Source organism: Ambystoma mexicanum, chromosome 2q (assembly GCF_040938575.1).
Source record: "Ambystoma mexicanum isolate Mex_15411 chromosome 2q, UKY_AmexF1_1, whole genome shotgun sequence".
Classification (NCBI taxonomy): domain Eukaryota; kingdom Metazoa; phylum Chordata; class Amphibia; order Caudata; family Ambystomatidae; genus Ambystoma; species Ambystoma mexicanum.
Genome location: NC_090924.1, coordinates 586,951,748 through 586,974,033, shown reverse-complemented (window position 1 = coordinate 586,974,033; position 22,286 = coordinate 586,951,748).

Here is a 22,286-nt window from a genome sequence, read left to right as displayed (position 1 = left end):
AAGGCCTGAACTATAATGGGTCGCACAGGACCGAAGGTAGGTTCAGAGGTATTCCGGATAGTACTCGCTCCCACCTCTGATCTTAGGGGCGAGCCTTCTGAAAACCCGGGTTTCTGTTTTTTGGGCGGCGAGGACACTCTTTTACAAAATGCCCATTGAGACCGCAGTAAAAACAGGCATTGTCCGTTCTCCTGCGCTCTCGTTCGACGTGTGAGATAGGGCTGCGGATCCCGCCTATCTGCATGGGTTCGGGAGTAGCAATGGCCGTGGATGGAAGTGGGAACGAGGATGGACCTTCTCCGCGTTGCTCCAATCGTCTGGCATCGACTTGTAATGTTAAGTCCACCAGATCTGCATATACTGTGGGAAGCGTAGGCACTACAGATAAGGCATCTTTCATGACCCCAGATAAACCCCGGTAATACACCACAGCCTTTTTATTTTCTGGCCAGGAGGTCTCAGCAGACAACTGATTGAACCTGGTGATGTACTCTATGAGGGTTGACCGACCCTGCGTGAGATCTAGGAATTCCATGTCTCTAGACTGTGCTTTGTGCCTGGTGTTGAATACTTTTGCCATCTCTTAGGTCAGTAACTCGAAATCATACAACGCAGGGTGGTTGTTTTCCAGCAATGGATTGGCCCATGTGGCGGCTACCCCAGATAGATGGGAGAGAAGAAAGGCTGCTTTTGATACGGAATCGGGGAAAGCCTGAGGACGACACATGAAATGAAGTTTACAGTGATTGATGAAAGTACGGTATTTCTTTGGGTCGCCCTGGTATCTTTCGGGAGCAGCCAAGGGAAAAGGGTTTTAGATCACCACAGGAGCGGCCGGGAAGGAAGGGGGTATGACAAGAGGAGGGTTTTGGGGAGGAATGGCTTCATCAATTTCAGCTTCTGCAGGTAAGGGATGGCGTGCACTTAGTACCGTGTCGAGGCGGTGGTGTAATGCGGTGGTGGCAGCGGTCATATCAGCGCATAGGTTTGCAGTAGCGGTTGCCATGTCGACCCTGAGTGCTGTCACTGCCTGCATTAAAGCCGTCACGGGGTCCCCGGCTGAGGTGTCCATAGCTGGACGACCAATAGGCTTCACAGTCTGTTCTGATCTTGGTGATCCGCCTTGATGGTCGTGCAGCTATAAACTACCTCCGTCCCCAAGTACCGCTCGAGCAGGTAAAGTATACTGCCCTAGCAATCTTTGAGGCCACAGGTGATGAGTGGCGTCGTAAGTCAGATACCGGGAACACCGGAAGGACCCCTGAGTGCTGTAAGGCAAAGGTTAGGATCAGGTATACGTTGAACAATAATGGCAGTGCAAGCAAACCAGGAAAAACGACAAAGCTTACCCTGGGGATGATAGGACAGGTGGGAAACCTGAATAGACAATGAGGGAAGACCAACAGCAGGTTGGGATGTACTGCAGTTCCTCCAACTCACACCGGTAGCCAGAGCGTGACCAGATAGCAAGTCCATCCAAGGTCCAGGTGGTGAACCCCAAATGACTCAGGAGGCAAAACGTGATAGACAGGAATTGTGTGGTTAGAAGTTCGCCAAGACAAAAGGGTAATCCAGAGCAATTCCAGGGCCAGAAAGGGGGGTCAAGAGTTCCAAGGGTCCAGAAGATACGTCAAATCCAAAGGGAAATCCAAGACAAGTCCAAGTAACGTTCCGTGGTCGAGTTCCAAACTGTAGCAAGAAGAAAGAGGGCAATGCCGAACAGGTCTCTGGTAGAAACAGCTGTGAAGCACTGAGTGTTTCCTCTCAGCTCCTTTTGAAGGAAAGTTAGATCACGTGACAGGGCACATGACCGCACAGTAGCGTCACGTGAGATCGGACGCCATCAGTGATTGGTGTTTGTCCAATGTGGACGCCGGCGTCGGCTACAGATGATCCCGTGACTAGTCACGAGATCGTCTGAGCGAGACGCGATCGGGTTCCCCCGTGCACGGGAGCTGGAGCCGACGACACCGGAGCCGTCGGACATGGATGAGACGCCAGGGCAAGCTCCAACACGGAAATGGGCGGAAAGAGGTGGTTCTGCCCCCTCGGACATCCCGCCTGCCGTGTCTTCCCCGTTGGTGTGGGTGGTGGGTACGGGAACGGATGGTGCCGGGTAAGTGTCGGGAGGAGGGCAAGATCGAGGACGTGACAGTTGCCCACGTGGCGTAAAGACATTATCGAATTCATTCTATCTTGTGAAGTGTGTGCTCAAAACAAGTCATCCAAGCAGAAACCGGCTGGGCTATTACAACCATTGGAAATCCCACCAGCACCCTGGCACACGTTGTCCCTCGATTTTATGACTGACTTACCGCCCAGTCAAGGTTTTAACACCATTCTTGTGGTCGTGGACCTATTTTCAAAAATGGCACATTTCATTCCTCTTAAGGGGCTCCCAAATGCTTCCACTCTTGCAAAGGTATTTCTTGAAGGCATCGTACGGCTCCATGGGCTTCCTTCAGTTTTGGTCTCAGACCGAGGTACTCAATTCGTATCTAACTTCTGGAGAAAATGCTGCTCTATGGCCCAGATCGACAACCGGCTATCCACCAGTCACCATCCAAACGATGGTCAAACTGAGAGGACAAATCAGACGCTCAAGCAGTATCTGCGTTGCATGTTACACCAAGCTGAAGGAAGCTGGTTCAACCTATTATGGATAGCTGAATATGCTTATAATTCCCTACACATCAGCACTGGGCAGACACCCTTTTATACCATGTATGGCAGGCACCCACGTACTTCTGAGTTGGACGTCCCTACAACCATGGAAATGCCAGCAGTCAAAACCTTACATACAACCAGGGCTTTAAGTGGGCCGGGGCCTGCCGGGGCTGGGCCCCGGCAGGCTCCGAAATTTCGTTTTGAGGCGGGGCCCTGCCGGGGCCCACTAATCTCCCCGGGCAGCCCCGGCCACTACACGAAAAGGCATTTTTTTCTACAGCCTGAAGCTCTCGCTCGTGTGCGAGAGCTTCAGGCTTCAGAAAAAAATGCCTTTCAGCTATAATGGTGGCGCCGCACCTGCGAGGCATCCCTTTAATCAAGAGATGCACGTGGGCCGGCGCCACCATTATGGAGAAAACGTGAGGCCACTGGAAGCAGAGGCCTTGCTTTCTAAATACTGAAGCTCTCGCGGATTCGCGGGAGTTTCAGTATTTAGGAAAAAGGCCTCTGCTTCCAGCGTCCTCACCCTTTCAGCCTTAATGGTGACGCTGCCCCTCCCCAGCTGGCGAGGGGCAGCACCACCATTAAGGCTGAATAGGCGAGGCGCTGTCCCCTGCCAGGCAAGCCTATACAAAATAAATGCAGAGATCAGCACCCTCTCCCCTATAGGGGAGAGGGTGCTAATCTCTACAAAAGGCTGCCTGGCAGGGGTGCCAGTAGCCCATTGAGCCGGGGCTCGTCAAGGGGGTGTGGCCTAACGGCCCATCAAGACCCCGTTGTTAGGCCACGCCCCCTCGATGGGCCCCGGCTCGATTTGTAGTGCCACTTAAGGCACTGCATACAACCATTTCTCAAACCTTTAAAAGGGCAGCTGAACACCTACTTCAAGCTAAAAATCGCCAAAAGAAGTTTGCTGCTCAACACCGAGCAAAGGACCCCAACTACCAAGTGGAAGACAAAGTCTGGCTTGCGTCTAAGCACAAGTCCATTAAAGGAACCCAAACTTTCTGTCCAAGATACCTGGGTCCATTCACCGTCACCTCCGTGATAAATCCTGTGGTGGTCAGACTAGCTTTGCCATCAAACATGCAGATTCATCCTGTGTTCCACGTGTCTCTCCTTAAACCTGTTCAACCTGGGACCCGGGTAGCAACGCCACCGCAGCCAGTAGTAGTCACCGGGGAGCCAGAATTCGAAGTCAAGGACATCCTAGATTCAAAGTTCGTCAGATTCAAATTATACTACTTAGTAGACTGGAAGGGATATGGTCCACAAGACAGGACATGGGAGCCTTGTGAGTACATCCATGCACCTCGCTTGCTTAGACGATTTCATCAAAACCATCCAACCAAACCTAGAACAGACAGAAGAGCCACCTTGAGAGGGGCCTTGGGGGGGAGTGCTGTCATGATTCCTGCCCCTCATGTCCCCAGCCCTCCAAGATGTCAGGCTGGAGCCAGGCCACAATCACCTACATGGCCCTCAAGGGCCTCTCCATCCCTCCAAAGACCCACTTGGAGTCAGACTTGGCGTTTGTGGCACCAGACTCACTCGCTCCCATAGGATAACATTGGGGATTGGACTTGTAGTGCATTGATGGGGACAAGATCGATGCCCACACATATTTCGGTTCCCAGAACTGCATGTGCAGTCTAGTCCTTTGGGTGTGGTTCAGCCCAGAGGTACCTGGGATACCCAGAGACTATTTAAGCCACGCCCAGGCTGAGAAACATGCTTTGCGTTTTCTGCACCTGCAGCGTGACACTCATTCGTATTTGGATCGGTCTCCAGTAGGCCTGCATCTTTCTTCTGCGCTCAGCTCCTGGAAGAACAAGAACACCGTTAGGAACAGCATTACCTTGCGGCGCTTCTGCCCATCATTCATCGCTCCTTCTATTCTGCGGGCATCTTCGGCGGTGTCATTCCCATCCCGGCACGCCGCTTCATAAGGAAAAGGGAAAAGAACAGAAAAAAGGCATTAGTAAGCATTCTGCAAATCTTCGCTTATTTTTGAATACTGTACGAGCTTCAAACGCTTACCTGAATCCCAGCCGCTCTGTCGAACTCTGTCTCCGGAACTCTGTCATCCATCTGCAAGAGGGAAAAGACACGTAAGGTTAGCGTGGAAACATGTAGAGGCGCTGCATACCGTGCTTACTCACCACATTTGTTCTTCATAACCGGCATCCACGCTGAAAACGTTGCGCCACCTAAAAGATACAGAAAAATAACTCAGTTCAATACAAATATGAAAGGGGTGCATCGCGCATCGCGCTCTCACTCACCTTCAGCGCTACTCATCTCAGCAGCACGCCACCATCCCCGGACGCCGGCCATCATCTAAGGAAGGAAAGGAACGAAGTTAGAGAACTGTTCAAAAGACTCATTATACTTACCTGTTGGACTCTTGCCAGTGAAGTAACTAGGCAGCAACGAGCCCGCATCAATCAACGTGCCCCTGCCCTGAAAGCAGGACGGAGAGCACACTATCCAAGAAAACAAGGTGAGCTGTGGATCAAAGGGAAGGGTTGGACCCCGGGGAAGAAGGGGTTCAAGCACACAGAGACAATAGGGAGTTAAACTCTTCCAATCCTGTGTTTCAGGCCCAGTCTCCAGTCGAATAGCCTCTAGGGAAGGGTTCGAGGTTGTAAGAGGTCAGAACAGGCTGAGTGACGTCCCTGTGGATACCAGGTGAGCGTTACACAGGCGTGCTCAACTAAAAGTTTATGTGGCTGAAAAAGGAGTGAACATAATAGGTTGGAGAGATCAGGCAGGATTGAGAATAAGGCTGGATCTATGTGAAGACAAACACATTCTGATTGTAAAAAGTAGCAGTGAGCTAACCAAGAGTGTAGACTCAAGTACAGAAGATGCCTTACAAACAAGTTTGGATTTGCTGAAGAATTTTGCTCATAGAATACGACTCAAACGAGGAGCATTACCGGTAACAAACACGAAAGCCAGGCCTATATCATTTGCTATTGTTGATAAAGTTGAACAAGAATTGGGAAAACTGGAATCGGAAGGGGTGATTGAAAAGATTGTATCATCGCAGTGGGTGAGTCCCATTGTTGTAGCAATAAAGAAAAATGGGAAGCCAAGAATTTGTGTGGACTTGAGAGATGTTAACAAAAACATCATCACATATAAATTTCCCTTACCTATAATATCGGAGATGTTGAACCGCATTGGAGAAGCAGGCACATTTTCCAGGTTAGTTTTGTCAAGTGCATACCACCAGATATATCTCACGGAGGACTGCAGAGACATCACTGCGTTTATCACACTGTATGGTTTATATAGGTACAAGCGGATGCCTTTTGGACTGGCATCCACAGCTGCAGTGTTCCCGAGAATAATGACACATGTTTTGAAGGGTTTAGCTGGAACATTAGTATACCAGGATGACATTATTGTGTTTGGCAAAGGTTCTGAGGAACATGACAGGAGGTTAAATGAGGTTTTGACAAGGTTGGATGTTGTTGGGTTGAAGATAGAGCAAAGTAAATGCAAGTTCAAAGTAAAAGAAGTTGAGTATTTAGGTCACTTGGTGAATGGAAGAGGCTACAAGCCCAAGTTAGAAGCCATGAATGTGATTAGAGATTCACATAATCCTACTAATAAGGATGAGCTCAGATCGTTTCTTGGTTTGTGCGAATATTACAATAAGTTTGTAAAAATGTTGCCAGTGTGACAGAGCCTTTGAGGAAGTTAATGAAGAAGGATACAAGGTTTGAATGGGATGATGAGTGTAAAAAAGCAACAGAATATATTAAAGCTGAGATTTGTGGAGCTGTAGAATTAGGAGGGTTTGCATTTGGAAGACAGACCAGAGTCACGGTGGATGCCAGTGGAAGTGGATTGGGAGCGGTGTTGTCACAGATCGCTGATGATGGTTGTGAAAAGGTCATAAACCATGCTTCCATAGCGATTTCTCATACGGAAAGTAGGTATTCAGTTATTGAAAAAGTAATGTTGGCTTGTGTTTGGGCAGTTAACTATTTTAGAAAGTACTTATGGGGGAGCAGATTCATAATACAGACGGATCACAAACCATTGCTAGAAGTACTTACTGTACGTGGGATGTGTAGACCTTCTCCCAGATTAGCAAAATTGAGTCTCAAATTGCAGGATTACCATTTTATAGTAAAGTATGTCCTGGGAAAAATAAATGTAATTGCTGATTATTTGTCTAGATTGCCATTAATAGATGAGAACGTTTGCGTTGAGGAAGATTGTGAAATAGTGGCAACGGTGTTTGAGGTGACGTCAAGAGAAACGTGGTTGAAAAACTTATAAAGGATGAGATTCTACAGAAAGTGATGAAATATACCAAGTCAGGTTGACCTGAAAAGAGGTTGATTGATGATGAGGGTATGAAGTTTTGGGAGGTCAGAGATGAGTTTTCTATTTAAGATTAATTTTTTATTCCCCCACACGTTTTGCGTGAAGAACTAATTGAAAAGGCTCACCAAGGACATCCAGGAATTACTGGAACAAAAAACAATGTAAGAGCTAAGTATTGGTGGCCTGGTATGGATTTGATGATTGAAAGATTTGTCAGAAATTGTTGGCCATGCCAAAATAGTGACAAAAGTTGCAAAAGTTTTAAATTGGAACCTATCAACATTTCCAAGGTGGAAGCACCATGGGACAGGGTAGGTATTGACATAGTGGGTCCATATGGAAATTTTATGTATATTATGTATGAATAGACATTTTTAATCGTGTTGGTGGACTATTACTCAGGGTGGTTGGAAGTCAAGTTAGTGTGTAAAAAAGATACCAACGAAGTGATAAAATTCTTGATACAAGTTTTCAGGAGGGAAGGTTACCCAAAAATTGTGATCAGTGACAACGGAGTGCAGTTCAGGAGCTAAGAAATGAATGTGTTTGCCAAACGTTCAGGGATTGATTATAGATTCTCGGTGCTTTATCACCCTCAAACCAACGGTTTCGTGGAGAGGTGCAATAGAGTCATTGTTGAGACAGTAGAACTAGCGTTGAGGAACAATAGGCCTGTTGAGGAGGCGCTTAAGGAGAAGTCATGGAGCATCAGAGTATCTGTCAGGAGGGACACAGGGAAGTCCCCATTTGAAATGATGAGAGGCAGAGAACCTAACACTTTGCTTAATCCAGTGTGGGTGAATTGTAGGAAAAAGGGGGAATGTGATGACAAAAGGGTATGTGTTGAACAAAGCAAGTTAAAAATTTCAGAATTGATATATGTATGCACAAAGAATATAGACCCCATACAACAGAAATTGAGAGAATAGGATAGGCACACCCTGATCATATACTATAAAATTAAAAAAGGGCAAGCACCCACAGAGGTTGCATATTGTGCTGACTCAACAGGAATACGTGAGCAACATCAAATAAAGCTGCCACCCACACAAATTTGAAGGGAGGTTCCATACAGTAACCTTTATGGCTAGGACAGGGCTACCAGGTCCGCCTGTTTTCATGGCATTTTCTGGTCCACCCAAAGTAAAGTGGGCACAATGGTGAAAGGGTTTTGTCCATTACATCCGAGCTGTATGTGGCAATTCATATTCAGTGGATAGGAAAGTGTCTTTGCTAATGCATTTCTTGGCCTATGAAGGGCAACAAATATATGACACGTTATCTCGCCTCCCAGATTAAGGTGACAGCAACAACACAAATTAAATGGACAATGCCATGAGAAAACTAGATATCCATTTCAATCCCAAGATGAGCACAATCTTGGAGGGATACAATTTTGGAATTTTTGTTCAAGAACAAGGGGAAAGTGTCAAAGTATATGTGATGGCTCTGAGACATATAGCCCTATCATGCAAGTTTGAGGAATCCTTTGATGAACACAATAAAGATCAGTTCATGATACACTGCAGCAGTAATAAGATAAGGGAAGACATGTGGTTAAGGACAAGCCCTCATTGGAAGACATTATGGACATCGCAAAGAGAGGTCAACATTTCCTGGCATGTGTGGCGATAATTGCAGAAAATGAGCATAGTGAAAGCACAATTCAAGTCTTAAACATTGCTGAGACCAAACAAAAGAGAAGAGGAAAGGAAAAACCCACTGTGAAGGAGGGAATGGCTGTCAAAAGTAATAAGTGGAAGAGAGAAAGGAAAGATGATCGTGAACGTTTATATTTGAGATGTGCAAGTAGTGCGCATTTTGCCACCTCACTGTCATGTCCAGGGTGAAAGACTGTGTGCCAAATGCAAGAGGCATGGTCATTTTGCAAACTGGTGCAGGAATTATCATTTTAATCAAAGGAGGGTTTTAGTGGTCAACGATGAGGATTACCAGGTAGCATCTGATGATGAGGAAAGTTGTAATGTAGAGAATATTATGGTTAATGTTATTCAGGATCCAAACAGTGATAAGTGAGAGCATCCGTATGCAGATGTAAGGGTGAATGGGAAGAGCATTTCAATAATGGCTGATTCGGGTTCAAAGATATTGTTGATGTTTAGGGCTGTTTTTGAACTGGACATGCAAGGGGAAGTCTGCAATTTACTGGATCCTGAAATAAACCCGGCAGGGTGTAACCAAGACAAAAACGATCTATTGGGCTATTTTGAGGCTAAATTTGAACTCAAAGGAAGGTGTGCAGAAGGGGAAGTATACATTACCAAGAAGGCCATGCCTCCATTGGGTTGGCGTGATCAGAAAAAGCTAAATGTAAGGTTGGATCCTAACAAAGTGAATCAAGTGCTGCAGATTGGTACATACTTTAGTGACTCATATAGGAATATATTAATTAAAGGTGTGGAAAAGGTAAAGGGAATGCAGCATCAAATAGTGCTCAAAAAGGGATGCACCCTGGTTGTGGCAAAATTGCGACCAGTGCCTTTGGTCTGAGAGCGATTGTAAAGAAGGAGTGGCTATGTATGGGGATTATTGAGAGAACAGGAGGTGTTTGGTGGATGTCCCTGTTAGTGATTGTAAAGAAGCCCTCCAGTGATTTACGACTGTGTGTGGACTTATGTGAATTGAATAGGTGTGTACTAATAGGTTGCCATCCTTTGCCTAATATGGGAGAAATGCTTGCTGTGATAGGTCACGGTCATATATTTTCGAAATAAGATATGGCCTCAGCTTATCATCAGCTGGAATTAGAGGAGAATTGTAGGAAACTGACAGCATTGATTACCCACGAAGGGGTATTTCAATTTCACAGAATGCCTTTTGGCCTTGTGTCTTCATCCTCTGTTTTCCAAAAGATTATGGACAAGATGCTTTGTGGAATGAAAGGGGTGTTCTGTTTTCAGGATGACATATTGGTGAACGGAGGGAATGAAAGTGAACATGACAAAATATTGGACAATGTACTAAGGATAATGGGATCGAGAGCCATTACTTTAAGAGAGGAGAAATGTCTATTTTGTGTTTATATAGTTGAATATTTAGGGCATGAGATTTCTTTGAAGGGGCTAACACCCAAAAGTGCCATGGTCAGGGCGATAAAAGTTGTAGTAGAACCCAATTCTAAAGGAGAATTATGTTCATTTTTTAGAATGTTAGAATTTTATCAAAAATGTGTCAAGAACTATTCTGAAACGTTTTTGAGATGAGAAAGCTGCTCAAGAAAGTGGAAGATTTTGTTTAGAGTGAGAAGTGCGATCAAGTATTTAAGTCAATAAAAGAGGAGCTTGATCTTGCGGGTCCATTGGGAAAATTTGATACGAGGAGGAAAAACATTATTACTGTAGATTCCAGCGATGTAGGTATAGGTGCAGTGTTATCGCAAGTAAATGAAAAAGGAGGGGAGGAGATCATTGCACACTAGAGGCCTTAGGGGTGCAGAAAAAAGTTATTCAGTGTTGGAAAAATAACCATGAGGATGTTACTGGGTCATTGAGAAGTGTAGAAATTGTGTGGGGGATACCGATTTTGTAATAAAACTGACCACAAGCCTTTCAAAGCCATTTTTGAGTGGAAGGGTCTTGATAAAGAGTCGAGACGTTTAGCTGGTTGGGTTACATGTTTACAGTGCCATAGGTTTGAAATGTGCGTGATGTCTGGTAAAGACAATAGACCTCATACAAGGTTGCCGATCCGTTAACAACGGTAAGGTAAGCTTGCAGGTACCATTGTTACTGGACCGGCAAACTACGAGGTCTGCTTGTGGGTGCGTGTCAGCCTGTCAGAATGGCACCCACGAGCAGACCTACACGGTAGCACCGGCACCGTTATTAACGGTACCGGTGCTACCGGCCTAGCCATTCCCATTGGGTCCTATGGGACTGAAATGGGAATGGGGAGTTATTTTTACCGGCACCCGGTGAAGGGGAATGACCGGGCCCGGCAGGGCCAGAATGCCCCGGTACATCCCCATTGCCGGGTGGCGGTAAAAAAATGACTGCGGCGGCAGCCGTGCCGGTATTTACTGGCACGCTTACCGCCTCACTTATAATGACCCCCAATGTGTTGGCCGATTGTTTATCTAGATTGAGCAGCAGACAAGAGGAGAGTCAGCCGGTTGAACCAACAGAGTTGGTATTTGTGACATACAATGGTGTTATAAATAAGCAGGAGTGGGTATATGCCGTAGAGAGAGATGATATCTTATCCAAGATATAACTATATATGCAGTCAGGATGGCCCAAAAAAGGGGCGGTCATTCAAAAGGAAAGAGCATTTTGGGAGGTACATAATGAGTTACGTCTGGTTGATGGGATTATTTTTCAGTGGGAAAAAACTGTTGTTCCCGAATCTATTAGGCTACGCTTTATTGACAAATACCAAAGCTATGTTGAGGAATGAGTACTGGTGGCCTGGGTTTGATAGGGAGATACAGAGCAGATTAATGGATTGTGTTGGTTGTATCAAAGGCCGTAAAGGGGTGATGGTGAAGGGACAGCCCGTAATGTTGAATGCTGTGTCACAGAAAGTTTGGGATGATGACTGGTGCATGTGGGGTGGACAGAAAAGTTGCTGTTCAGGAATATTGTACGCCTTAAGGATGGCTCCACATTCCACAACGGGGGTGTCACCATTCGAACCTATGAGGTGCTGCAAAGCATATTCCGAAGTGAGCCCCCACCGGTTGGGCAAAGGAGGTGTTTCTGATTGCATGGTCAAGGAGTTAAGAAAGAGTTTGGAGAAGACGAAAGAGGTGTGCGTGATGCGAGAACACAGTAGAAGAGGTAAAAAGATGCTCAGAGTTGAGTGTGGTGATTGGGTGAGGATTAGGAAAGGCTTGGTTAAGAAGAAAGGAGATGTGTTGTATTCAAATCATGTAAAGGTGGTTGCTGTGATGAAGGGTGCAGTGAGAGTGTGTGGTGGACAGGTCCAAAAACAGGATTGCAATTGTAAAATGAAGTTGCGTTGGATAAGGGAGGGAGATCTGTTATAATGTAGCTTGAGTAAATATTAGGTGCTAGGCATTGTATGATGTAGTTAGGATTCTTTGTGGAATGTTATGTAGTGACCAGAATGCAAGTAGGTTATGCTGTGTGATGCAGTCAGGAACCTGTATGGAGTGTTATGACTTGAACAATATTCCGTTTCCAGTCATTCCCATCCTAGCAAGGAGGAAGGCAGTGCTGAGGGTCTGCGCTTGTATATCTTAAAATAAAGATTGTGAAAACGTTCAGTCAGCGTGGAGATTTGTTCTTACACTCACAAAAATTTTGCAAAACATTTCCTTTATGCAATAACTTCACTGTTTTGTAAACAAATATTCCCCAAAGTAGTCCAAAAGTAATGCTAAAAGTAGCCAAACATATAGTGCGCACATTGCAAGAAAATGCAATTTTATTTACAAATATCGCCCGTGGAACTGAATTGAAAACCATCTCAACATGCCCACACTGGGCCACAATATTTAAAGCTAAAAACCACAAAATCAACATGTTCTACAAATGTAACAATAACTCTAATTCTTACATTACCATTGTCTACTCGTCACTAAGCCCCCAAGAAATACCATACATTAAACAATATAATTGGCCATTTTGTTTCTCTTGAGCATCAAAATACCACCACTCAAACATGACATAATTACATGGCCAGCACAAAATACATTGTTTGATTGGCTTGCACCCTTCATGTTATAATTGTTAATAAAGCTCTATCCTGATTGAACAATGACATCTCAGGCAGCTCAGGCTGTAGCATCCCACCGAGACGGACCAATCAGGTAGTGAGACAATAGGGAGTTAAACTCTTCCAATCCTGTGTTTCAGGCCCAGTCTCCAGTCGAATAGCCTCTAGGGAAGGGTTCGAGGTTGTAAGAGGTCAGAACAGGCTGAGTGACGTCCCTGTGGATACCAGGTGAGCGTTACACAGGCGTGCTCAACTAAAAGTTTATGTGGCTGAAAAAGGAGTGAACATAATAGGTTGGAGAGATCAGGCAGGATTGAGAATAAGGCTGGATCTATGTGAAGACAAACACATTCTGATTGTAAAAAGTAGCAGTGAGCTAACCAAGAGTGTAGACTCAAGTACAGAAGATGCCTTACAAACAAGTTTGGATTTGCTGAAGAATTTTGCTCATAGAATACGACTCAAACGAGGAGCATTACCGGTAACAAACACGAAAGCCAGGCCTATATCATTTGCTATTGTTGATAAAGTTGAACAAGAATTGGGAAAACTGGAATCGGAAGGGGTGATTGAAAAGATTGTATCATCGCAGTGGGTGAGTCCCATTGTTGTAGCAATAAAGAAAAATGGGAAGCCAAGAATTTGTGTGGACTTGAGAGATGTTAACAAAAACATCATCACATATAAATTTCCCTTACCTATAATATCGGAGATGTTGAACCGCATTGGAGAAGCAGGCACATTTTCCAGGTTAGTTTTGTCAAGTGCATACCACCAGATATATCTCACGGAGGACTGCAGAGACATCACTGCGTTTATCACACTGTATGGTTTATATAGGTACAAGCGGATGCCTTTTGGACTGGCATCCACAGCTGCAGTGTTCCCGAGAATAATGACACATGTTTTGAAGGGTTTAGCTGGAACATTAGTATACCAGGATGACATTATTGTGTTTGGCAAAGGTTCTGAGGAACATGACAGGAGGTTAAATGAGGTTTTGACAAGTTTGGATGTTGTTGGGTTGAAGATAGAGCAAAGTAAATGCAAGTTCAAAGTAAAAGAAGTTGAGTATTTAGGTCACTTGGTGAATGGAAGAGGCTACAAGCCCAAGTTAGAAGCCCTGAATGTGATTAGAGATTCACATAATCCTACTAATAAGGATGAGCTCAGATCGTTTCTTGGTTTGTGCGAATATTACAATAAGTTTGTAAAAATGTTGCCAGTGTGACAGAGCCTTTGAGGAAGTTAATGAAGAAGGATACAAGGTTTGAATGGGATGATGAGTGTAAAAAAGCAACAGAATATATTAAAGCTGAGATTTGTGGAGCTGTAGAATTAGGAGGGTTTGCATTTGGAAGACAGACCAGAGTCACGGTGGATGCCAGTGGAAGTGGATTGGGAGCGGTGTTGTCACAGATCGCTGATGATGGTTGTGAAAAGGTCATAAACCATGCTTCCATAGCGATTTCTCATACGGAAAGTAGGTATTCAGTTATTGAAAAAGTAATGTTGGCTTGTGTTTGGGCAGTTAACTATTTTAGAAAGTACTTATGGGGGAGCAGATTCATAATACAGACGGATCACAAACCATTGCTAGAAGTACTTACTGTACGTGGGATGTGTAGACCTTCTCCCAGATTAGCAAAATTGAGTCTCAAATTGCAGGATTACCATTTTATAGTAAAGTATGTCCTGGGAAAAATAAATGTAATTGCTGATTATTTGTCTAGATTGCCATTAATAGATGAGAACGTTTGCGTTGAGGAAGATTGTGAAATAGTGGCAACGGTGTTTGAGGTGACGTCAAGAGAAACGTGGTTGAAAAACTTATAAAGGATGAGATTCTACAGAAAGTGATGAAATATACCAAGTCAGGTTGACCTGAAAAGAGGTTGATTGATGATGAGGGTATGAAGTTTTGGGAGGTCAGAGATGAGTTTTCTATTTAAGATTAATTTTTTATTCCCCCACACGTTTTGCGTGAAGAACTAATTGAAAAGGCTCACCAAGGACATCCAGGAATTACTGGAACAAAAAACAATGTAAGAGCTAAGTATTGGTGGCCTGGTATGGATTTGATGATTGAAAGATTTGTCAGAAATTGTTGGCCATGCCAAAATAGTGACAAAAGTTGCAAAAGTTTTAAATTGGAACCTATCAACATTTCCAAGGTGGAAGCACCATGGGACAGGGTAGGTATTGACATAGTGGGTCCATCTGGAAATTTTATGTATATTATGTATGAATAGACATTTTTAATCGTGTTGGTGGACTATTACTCAGGGTGGTTGGAAGTCAAGTTAGTGTGTAAAAAAGATACCAACGAAGTGATAAAATTCTTGATACAAGTTTTCAGGAGGGAAGGTTACCCAAAAATTGTGATCAGTGACAACGGAGTGCAGTTCAGGAGCTAAGAAATGAATGTGTTTGCCAAACGTTCAGGGATTGATTATAGATTCTCGGTGCTTTATCACCCTCAAACCAACGGTTTCGTGGAGAGGTGCAATAGAGTCATTGTTGAGACAGTAGAACTAGCGTTGAGGAACAATAGGCCTGTTGAGGAGGCGCTTAAGGAGAAGTCATGGAGCATCAGAGTATCTGTCAGGAGGGACACAGGGAAGTCCCCATTTGAAATGATGAGAGGCAGAGGACCTAACACTTTGCTTAATCCAGTGTGGGTGAATTGTAGGAAAAAGGGGGAATGTGATGACAAAGGGTATGTGTTGAACAAAGCAAGTTAAAAATTTCAGAATTGATATATGTATGCACAAAGAATATAGACCCCATACAACAGAAATTGAGAGAATAGGATAGGCACACCCTGATCATATACTATAAAATTAAAAAAGGGCAAGCACCCACAGAGGTTGCATATTGTGCTGACTCAACAGGAATACGTGAGCAACATCAAATAAAGCTGCCACCCACACAAATTTGAAGGGAGGTTCCATAAAGTAACCTTTATGGCTAGGACAGGGCTACCAGGTCCGCCTGTTTTCATGGCATTTTCTGGTCCACCCAAAGTAAAGTGGGCACAATGGTGAAAGGGTTTTGTCCATTACATCCGAGCTGTATGTGGCAATTCATATTCAGTGGATAGGAAAGTGTCTTTGCTAATGCATTTCTTGGCCTATGAAGGGCAACAAATATATGACATGTTATCTCGCCTCCCAGATTAAGGTGACAGCAACAACACAAATTAAATGGACAATGCCCTGAGAAAACTAGATATCCATTTCAATCCCAAGATGAGCACAATCTTGGAGGGATACAATTTTGGAATTTTTGCTCAAGAACAAGGGGAAAGTGTCAAAGTATATGTGATGGCTCTGAGACATATAGCCCTATCATGCAAGTTTGAGGAATCCTTTGATGAACACAATAAAGATCAGTTCATGATACACTGCAGCAGTAATAAGATAAGGGAAGACATGTGGTTAAGGACAAGCCCTCATTGGAAGACATTATGGACATCGCAAAGAGAGGTCAACATTTCCTGGCATGTGTGGCGATAATTGCAGAAAATGAGCATAGTGAAAGCACAATTCAAGTGTTAAACATTGCTGAGACCAAACAAAAGAGAAGAGGAAAGGAAAAACCCACTGTGAAGGAGGGAATGGCTGTCAAAAGTAATAAGGGGAAGAGAGAAAGGAAAGATGATCGTGAACGTTTATATTTGAGATGTGCAAGTAGTGCGCATTTTGCCACCTCACTGTCATGTCCAGGGTGAAAGACTGTGTGCCAAATGCAAGAGGCATGGTCATTTTGCAAACTGGTGCAGGAATTATCATTTTAATCAAAGGAGGGTTTTAGTGGTCAACGATGAGGATTACCAGGTAGCATCTGATGATGAGGAAAGTTGTAATGTAGAGAATATTATGGTTAATGTTATTCAGGATCCAAACAGTGATAAGTGAGAGCATCCGTATGCAGATGTAAGGGTGAATGGGAAGAGCATTTCAATAATGGCTGATTCGGGTTCAAAGATATTGTTGATGTTTAGGGCTGTTTTTGAACTGGACATGCAAGGGGAAGTCTGCAATTTACTGGATCCTGAAATAAACCCGGCAGGGTGTAACCAAGACAAAAACGATCTATTGGGCTATTTTGAGGCTAAATTTGAACTCAAAGGAAGGTGTGCAGAAGGGAAAGTATACATTACCAAGAAGGCCATGCCTCCATTGGGTTGGCGTGATCAGAAAAAGCTAAATGTAAGGTTGGATCCTAACAAAGTGAATCAAGTGCTGCAGATTGGTACATACTTTAGTGACTCATATAGGAATATATTAATTAAAGGTGTGGAAAAGGTAAAGGGAATGCAGCATCAAATAGTGCTCAAAAAGGGATGCACCCTGGTTGTGGCAAAATTGCGACCAGTGCCTTTGGTCTGAGAGCGATTGTAAAGAAGGAGTGGCTATGTATGGGGATTATTGAGAGAACAGGAGGTGTTTGGTGGATGTCCCTGTTAGTGATTGTAAAGAAGCCCTCCAGTGATTTACGACTGTGTGTGGACTTATGTGAATTGAATAGGTGTGTACTAATAGGTTGCCATCCTTTGCCTAATATGGGAGAAATGCTTGCTGTGATAGGTCACGGTCATATATTTTCGAAATAAGATATGGCCTCAGCTTATCATCAGCTGGAATTAGAGGAGAATTGTAGGAAACTGACAGCATTGATTACCCACGAAGGGGTATTTCAATTTCACAGAATGCCTTTTGGCCTTGTGTCTTCATCCTCTGTTTTCCAAAAGATTATGGACAAGATGCTTTGTGGAATGAAAGGGGTGTTCTGTTTTCAGGATGACATATTGGTGAACGGAGGGAATGAAAGTGAACATGACAAAATATTGGACAATGTACTAAGGATAATGGGATCGAGAGCCATTACTTTAAGAGAGGAGAAATGTCTATTTTGTGTTTATATAGTTGAATATTTAGGGCATGAGATTTCTTTGAAGGGGCTAACACCCAAAAGTGCCATGGTCAGGGCGATAAAAGTTGTAGTAGAACCCAATTTTAAAGGAGAATTATGTTCATTTTTTAGAATGTTAGAATTTTATCAAAAATGTGTCAAGAACTATTCTGAAACGTTTTTGAGATGAGAAAGCTGCTCAAGAAAGTGGAAGATTTTGTTTAGAGTGAGAAGTGCGATCAAGTATTTAAGTCAATAAAAGAGGAGCTTGATCTTGCGGGTCCATTGGGAAAATTTGATACGAGGAGGAAAAACATTATTACTGTAGATTCCAGCGATGTAGGTATAGGTGCAGTGTTATCGCAAGTAAATGAAAAAGGAGGGGAGGAGATCATTGCACACTAGAGGCCTTAGGGGTGCAGAAAAAAGTTATTCAGTGTTGGAAAAATAACCATGAGGATGTTACTGGGTCATTGAGAAGTGTAGAAATTGTGTGGGGGATACCGATTTTGTAATAAAACTGACCACAAGCCTTTCAAAGCCATTTTTGAGTGGAAGGGTCTTGATAAAGAGTCGAGACGTTTAGCTGGTTGGGTTACATGTTTACAGTGCCATAGGTTTGAAATGTGCGTGATGTCTGGTAAAGACAATAGACCTCATACAAGGTTGCCGATCCGTTAACAACGGTAAGGTAAGCTTGCAGGTACCATTGTTACTGGACCGGCAAACTACGAGGTCTGCTTGTGGGTGCGTGTCAGCCTGTCAGAATGGCACCCACGAGCAGACCTACACGGTAGCACCGGCACCATTATTAACGGTACCGGTGCTACCGGCCTAGCCATTCCCATTGGGTCCTATGGGACTGAAATGGGAATGGGGAGTTATTTTTACCGGCACCCGGTGAAGGGGAATGACCGGGCCCGGCAGGGCCAGAATGCCCCGGTACATCCCCATTGCCGGGTGGCGGTAAAAAAATGACTGCAGCGGCAGCCGTGCCGGTATTTACTGGCACGCTTACCGCCTCACTTATAATGACCCCCAATGTGTTGGCCGATTGTTTATCTAGATTGAGCAGCAGACAAGAGGAGAGTCAGCCGGTTGAACCAACAGAGTTGGTATTTGTGACATACAATGGTGTTATAAATAAGCAGGAGTGGGTATATGCCGTAGAGAGAGATGATATCTTATCCAAGATATAACTATATATGCAGTCAGGATGGCCCAAAAAAGGGGCGGTCATTCAAAAGGAAAGAGCATTTTGGGAGGTACATAATGAGTTACGTCTGGTTGATGGGATTATTTTTCAGTGGGAAAAAACTGTTGTTCCCGAATCTATTAGGCTACGCTTTATTGACAAATACCAAAGCTATGTTGAGGAATGAGTACTGGTGGCCTGGGTTTGATAGGGAGATACAGAGCAGATTAATGGATTGTGTTGGTTGTATCAAAGGCCGTAAAGGGGTGATGGTGAAGGGACAGCCCGTAATGTTGAATGCTGTGTCACAGAAAGTTTGGGATGATGACTGGTGCATGTGGGGTGGACAGAAAAGTTGCTGTTCAGGAATATTGTACGCCTTAAGGATGGCTCCACATTCCACAACGGGGGTGTCACCATTCGAACCTATGAGGTGCTGCAAAGCATATTCCGAAGTGAGCCCCCACCGGTTGGGCAAAGGAGGTGTTTCTGATTGCATGGTCAAGGAGTTAAGAAAGAGTTTGGAGAAGACGAAAGAGGTGTGCGTGATGCGAGAACACAGTAGAAGAGGTAAAAAGATGCTCAGAGTTGAGTGTGGTGATTGGGTGAGGATTAGGAAAGGCTTGGTTAAGAAGAAAGGAGATGTGTTGTATTCAAATCATGTAAAGGTGGTTGCTGTGATGAAGGGTGCAGTGAGAGTGTGTGGTGGACAGGTCCAAAAACAGGATTGCAATTGTAAAATGAAGTTGCGTTGGATAAGGGAGGGAGATCTGTTATAATGTAGCTTGAGTAAATATTAGGTGCTAGGCATTGTATGATGTAGTTAGGATTCTTTGTGGAATGTTATGTAGTGACCAGAATGCAAGTAGGTTATGCTGTGTGATGCAGTCAGGAACCTGTATGGAGTGTTATGACTTGAACAATATTCCGTTTCCAGTCATTCCCATCCTAGCAAGGAAGAAGGCAGTGCTGAGGGTCTGCGCTTGTATATCTTAAAATAAAGATTGTGAAAACGTTCAGTCAGCGTGGAGATTTGTTCTTACACTCACAAAAATTTTGCAAAACATTTCCTTTATGCAATAACTTCACTGTTTTGTAAACAAATATTCCCCAAAGTAGTCCAAAAGTAATGCTAAAAGTAGCCAAACATATAGTGCGCACATTGCAAGAAAATGCAATTTTATTTACAAATATCGCCCGTGGAACTGAATTGAAAACCATCTCAACATGCCCACACTGGGCCACAATATTTAAAGCTAAAAACCACAAAATCAACATGTTCTACAAATGTAACAATAACTCTAATTCTTACATTACCATTGTCTACTCGTCACTAAGCCCCCAAGAAACACCATACATTAAACAATATAATTGGCCATTTTGTTTCTCTTGAGCATCAAAATACCACCACTCAAACATGACATAATTACATGGCCAGCACAAAATACATTGTTTGATTGGCTTGCACCCTTCATGTTATAATTGTTAATAAAGCTCTATCCTGATTGAACAATGACATCTCAGGCAGCTCAGGCTGTAGCATCCCACCGAGACGGACCAATCAGGTAGTGAGCAGAAATCAGGGAGGTCAAAACACTGTCGCAACCCAAGGAACACCACAATCTCTTTCTCTCAATTAGGCTTCTTGACTTCCATCCCTTGCACCATCTCAATATACGTTGCAAACTCTGGAACGCTACCTCCTAGTTATCTTCTCGTAATGAATAGCTACCGGAAAGAATGTGACTGAGGCCCTGCTCCTGGAAATGAATTTCTCCTATGTATTATTTTTACACAGGTGCTTTACCACTAACCAAGTGCCCTAGCTTCCAATGGGGGTGCTGAGCTCACAACCTAGTTCTGCATTTTTGCAAAGATGCTGCCGGAGGACCTTCTCAAATCTCTCACTGTGTCCTTCACAACCATTATATATTAATTTGTCTATCATCTTGGAAGGCAGCTGCTTTTTCGAGTCTCATTTCATGCCCCTGAAAACTGCCTTTCTTGAAACAGTACACTGGCAACTATTGAGAAACCCACTCCACCCTGACCTTGGCCACTTGAAACCTTATGTCCAATAGCAGACATTAATCCATTAGAATAACCAAACTCAGAAATGTGGCCTAGCTCACAAGAATAACAAAATCTGTGACAGCTTGGAGAGGTTTTGTTCTAACATGCTTGCTCTGGCCAGTTATGGAAAATAACGACCATACTAAAGAAGCACAATCTGCATCATAGGAATAACTTCTAAATACATCACAATGTCTAACAATATAAGTGTGTTGAAAAGAATGCTTTGCTACACGTTGCTTTGCTGTGCAGCAAACAATCTAAAACTCCCTAGAGTGTGGCAAAACTACTTCTATTCCAAATTTAATGTCATACTACTAAAACTGCCTGACATCTGAGTAATGCCTTTGCTAAAAGAATTTTCTCAACGTTTATTTCCGTAGATGTTTGGGATAATGCAATTACATCTGGACACTCCTCAGTTTGGTTATTGTAGTAATTTATTAACCAATATATCCACCTTCTTCATCCTATACCAATCATCTTTTGGAACCCATGCCTTGTAGACCCCACACATGCATCCTACCCGCTCTACATACTCCTCTGGTGTGCATGCCATGAAAGTACAATCTCTGTCTGCCTCAAAATCTATCCAGCGTTCAGTGTAATTCTGAGGGTCTGGGGGAAGAACAGAAAAGTGTTCCTGGGGACCAGTTGCGTTCCCTATTATATCCATTTGAAGCTCAATCTTGCCATTCCATTTACCAATCTGCATATTGTGAGGATGTAGAGATAGGAGACTTACACAGGAGAGGTAAGTGTGTTGGCATACACCTTTATTCAAAGAAAATAAGGGAAAAACCTACCTACCCCTATTATGTCTCCCTTCCCAAGGCTTTCATTAGGATTCCTACAATGTCAAGAGAGTGCCTTCTTTCTTTTGACTTCTCTCATGCAGTTCTTACAACACCAGGGAGGCACTTACCTTCCCCATGCCTATTATATACAACATCAGGGAGGACGCTTCCTGTCTCCTTGTTTCGTCTTCTCTCACCGTGTTTCACCTTGCTTTCAAGTTTCTGGTTACGGGTTTTACAAGTGTAAGGTTCGCTCATGGTCGTGTCTCCGAACGGGTTCACTAGCCTGCCAAGTACTATAACTGTTTCTTTTCTGATAGTGTGGCAGCCCTGTTTCACTATCCTGCCAAGTACTGTGATTATTAAGATGACTAACAATGGTAATCATAATTGAGTATAGGTCCCAGACGCATCTTCCTTGGCTTCTTTCTTGGGGGCTCGGGGAGGTTACTTTGCTTTACCGGGTTTTCATTCTTCCCCTGTTTGGCTGGGTCAGGGTATCCCGCTCCTCAATTCTGCCCCTGTCAACCATTCAGGTCATGCCTGTACCTCTAGGGTTTCTCCTGGTAGTCTTTGGTCGGTCTCAGGGA